This window comes from Geospiza fortis, unplaced genomic scaffold (assembly GCF_000277835.1).
Source record: "Geospiza fortis unplaced genomic scaffold, GeoFor_1.0 scaffold112, whole genome shotgun sequence".
NCBI lineage: Eukaryota > Metazoa > Chordata > Aves > Passeriformes > Thraupidae > Geospiza > Geospiza fortis.
In genome coordinates, this window is record NW_005054298.1 from 13,907,129 (window position 1) to 13,911,686 (window position 4,558).

Here is a 4,558-nt window from a genome sequence, read left to right on the forward strand (position 1 = left end):
ATCCAGGCCGGAGGATGCCGCCCGGAACCGGGGACACGGCCAGATCCCGGGAGGTCCCGCAGTGCGGGGCCAGCCCAGCCTGGCGACAAGCGCAGCAGAGACAGGAGAGCAAATGCTGTCTTCAGCCGTGGGGATGTGGAGCTGGGGGTGGCAGGTCACATCCTGTGTGTCACTTTGCCCCAGGGATGCTGTGACTGTACTCATCCCACAGAGCCATTGTCAGGTCCGACCTCATCTCCCTGCCAGGACCTGTGGGTGCCGAGTCAGGCACTGTGGGACCCCCTGCCTCTCTGTCCCTCAGCCATCCATCACACGCTGCTTATGGAGGGTCCTGCCTGCTGGTCCTTCTCAGAGGGAGGGACCCCTCCTTTATGTGACTTTGCAGAGTCACCCAGAGCTGGAAATCTTTCCCAGAGCTGCATCCACTGACCCCAGTTTGCTCTCCCACAGATGGGAGGAGGAGGTGGGGTGTCCCAGGGGAGGGCATCCCTTGACTCATCCCCAGGAAAGCCCAGGCTGTGAGAAGGCTGATCCTGGGTCTGAGGACTGTAAACAGCCCAGAGCACTGAACTGGAGATAGCCTGTTACATCAACTGTGTGTCACCACACTGTCACTGCCTGAGTCATGAGCCACGCTGGGGCCAGCGGGGCTGCAAAGGGGGACATGGGGAGATCAAGAGGAATGTGCACAGATCCCAGGTCTGGAGACAGCTGCTCTTCTCCGACACAAAGAGTTCAAGTGGGACCCTCTTGGCCCTCTCCCAAAGGTCTCCTTCCCCTCCGTTCCCTCTGTCTGACCCCTCAGACCTGGGCAGAGGCCTGGGGGCAGCACAAAGCTTTTGAAACAAGAAGCAAATAAACCAGCATGGTGGTGTGTCCCCCATGACCACCATGGAGGGCTCAGCAGCTGGCAGAAGGCTCTGATCCAGGCTCCCCCTGCCTTGTGCCCCATGGGACCCTGGTGGGCCAGGACCTTCCCCCGAGGACGTGAGAGTGGGATGCCGGAGAGAACCCGGGGCTGGCATGCTGTTATCACAGGAGACGGGAGGCAGCCCCAGGCTGCTCTCAAGTGGTCCTGGCTGATTAGTGACTTCAAGTGCCTATGGAGTTATTCTAAGTCAAGTAGGAGCAAAGGGAGCTGACCCGAGACCAGCGCTGGGCTTTCCTGGAGTTTCCCACATCACCTCTGCTCCCTGCCAAACTCTCCAAGACGGGGAGGTGTCTCCTCTTTTTCCATCTGCTCTCCCTGTCCCTTACTCCTCCCGCAAAAGGCTGTTTGCTCCAGCCTAAAGCAAACCTGATTTTATCTCCTGACTCCAGTTCCCTTGGCTGTGGGCCATGGTGGATGCCTCCCACGCAGAAGTTGTGAAGCCCATGCGGGGACCCGTGCACAGAGCGAGCTGTGTGAGCTGTGTGTGCCACATGACATCATGTTTACAGCCCCGGGGGCCCAAGGACAGCGGCATCGCTCGCAGCCCAGATATGCGTGTCCTTCCCATGGACAGACAGATGGACGTGTGGGGAGCTGGAGCGAGTGGGACTGGCCACACACCCATGCCTCCCTGAAGAGCAGTGGTTTCAGCTTTGTTGCTCTGCAAACCAGTTTCCTTGGCCTCAGTTTCCCCTTTGGCCAATGGAGAGTGGATTCTGTGCTAGCAGTGAGGGCGCACTGCTGCAGCAGCACAAGGTCGGGCCCTCAAATTGCTGTGCAGCCAGAACAGCAAATTTTCTCCCCTTGGGATGTGGATGTTCCCTTCTCTCCCAGGAGAGATGCTGTGTGAAACTTAGGTTGTTTGGAAAGAGCAAAAATGTCCAGAGTTACAGGCTAAAGAGTGCTGCTAGGGCCATCCTTTCTCCTGTCCATCCATCCATCCATCCATCCATCCATCCATCCATCCATCCATCCATCCATCCACACTCGCAAGCAGCTTTCTCACAGCCATTTCTCTATCCATCTCCTGAGTTGTCTGTACACTCATCCATCCATCCATCAACAAATGCATACATTACTCTTCCCATCCAGCCCCCTTACCTGTCCAGCCAGAGAGCTACCCATCCATCCATCCATCCATCCATCCATCCATCCATCCATCCATCCATCCATCCATCCATCCATCCATCCATCCATCTCCCGCCTGTCAGTGCCCAAGGGATGACCAGCCCTCCCTGGGCATGGTGTGAGCTCACAGGTGTGTGCACATGTGTGTGTGGGTCATGGCCATGAGAAGTGCTGTGGGCCATGATGTCCCAGGCTATGTCCAGCCATGGGGCAGGGCCAGGAGTGCTGGCCAGGGGGAGGGGGACTTGTCTAATTTAAGAATGGGCCCTACAGTCGCTGTCAGCACCGGGCTGCTGTCATCTGGGGACAGGTCCTCATCAGCTCTGCTTGCCGCCTGCCAGCTTGACGTGAAAGGGCTCTGCGCCCCGATAAGGCCCCAGACGCTTGGTCCCAGAGGTGGGCAGCACTGTGGCCAGGCCTGGGGGACCCTGAGGAGTAAGTTCTAGCATGGTGTCCCCAGACTCACTGTCACTTTAGCACCATGTGGCTTGTTTGTTTGCATCAGTTGGGAGCTCAGCCCTGGGGGCCACCCTCCACTTTGAGCGCTGGATCACGCCCTGTGTCACCACCATCTCCCACTGGTGACATAACCCCAGGGAGGGCACCATCCTCATCATCCCCCTGGCTGCCACAGGCCTGTCTTCTGGCTGCTACCCCGCACTGGAGTCGCCCAGCTGCGAGCAGCCATGGATGGGGACCGTGTTGTTTTAATAAGATCATTCTCCTCCTGCCGTGAGGTCGCAACCCGGGCTTATGACATCACAGCGCGCTGCCATGGAAATGCCGGGATGTCACAAACACAGCGCGATGACCTCACTGCAGGAGCAGCAGAGGAGGCCAACGTGGGTTTGATTGCCAATGTCCTCAGGAATAAAGGAGGGGAGGGACGCTGGGAAAGTATGCGGCCGCTGAGCGCCGGGGTGTTTGGGTTGGAAATCGCCACGCTTTCCCCACAGCGGGAAAGGCCCATTACTTCCTCCCCTGTCCGCTCCCTCCCAGCAGCCAGAGCCCCCCCCAGCCTTGTGCCTGTGGGGTAGGAGGGCTGTTGGAGCAGGGCACCCCCATCCTTGGGGCTGCATGGCTGGGAATGAGAGACAGAGCTCAGCGCAGTACCAGGGCACCAGCCTAGAGGCAGAGGGAGTACAGTGGGGGTGCAGGATGGGCCACTCAGGGGATGCTTTGTCTCACAAGCAGGCTGAGGATCGCTAGGGATGCCATCACAAGAGGCAGAGTGGGCTGGAGTCCTGGGGAGGTCTCCTCTTCCTCAAAAGGACTTCAAAGTCACACTGACATATGGGGATGATTCTCCAACACAGCACCCTCAAAACTGGACCTCAAAGCACCTCTTGGCCCAACCCAGCCACCCAATAACTGTCCCCTCCCCAGTCCATAACCAACAACTTCTCCTGGGGACCCCAGTCCCAGCTGGGGACCCCACATCCCATCACCCCTACCCCAGCTGAGTTCTCTGTCCTTCACCACTGGGAAAAACATGGCTGGTTGCGGGGCACCAGTCCCCCCAGCTCTCTGTTGCAGGGGGGCAGGGGTGTTTGCTCTCCCCCTGCAACCTCCATCATTAATTTCCATCAGTGGCCAAGTGGGGCCGGGGCTGCCTGGGGGTGGCCGAGGAACACGGCGCTTTCCCCTGATAGCAAAAATAAATACATTAAAATTCTTGCAGGAGGCAGAAGAATGCGGGACGGCAGGAAAAAATTGTTTTATAATTTGTAATAACACAAAAGCTGGGGGGGGGGAGTGAGCTGCGAGAGGCGAGGAAAGGCAGAGACAAAGGATCAGCTGTGGTGGTGGAGGCTGCTTCAGAGTGGCAGTGGCATCCCTGTCACCCTGGATTAGTATGACCACTGTCACCTTGTCCCCTGAAGTACGTGTGCCTTTGGGTCTTGTTGCAGAAGGGAAGGAAGCAAGAAAATTACAGGGGCTGAGCGAACAGGCAACCACTCCCCACCTGCTTAAGCAGGTCTCAGCATCTCTGTGCCTCAGTTTCCCCTTGCTAAAGGAGAATTTTTACGCAGCTGTGAGAAAAGCTGTGAAATGGGGCAAACTCCTGGCACACAGCCCATCCCAGCTCCTCTGATCCAGACACAGGGCGAGAAGCCCACCTTTGTCCACTCTGCCCCACCAGCCCCTCTAAGGGGGCTTTGCCCTGGGACCCAGGCAGTGGGGCCAGCTCCCCTAAGTGTGCTGGGGGCACGGCAGCCCCCCGGCCCCCTCCAGCCTCTCGCAGAGCTGACATGATAAGGCGAGTCGCTGAGCACCAGCCGCACCTGCTCGCCGAGACGGCACCCCCGCCCCCCGCTCCCCTCTTCGGGGCAAAATCAAAGGGATTTTTCTGCCCTTAGGAAATCAGATAAAGGCTTCTCACCTGCCCCGCGCTGCCTTTGCGAGGAGGCCAGGCGCTAGGGGCGGAGGGACAACAGGCACTTTCAACAAGCCTGCAGATGAGCCGAGCGCGGCGGCGAGCGAGCGCTGCCGGGAGGG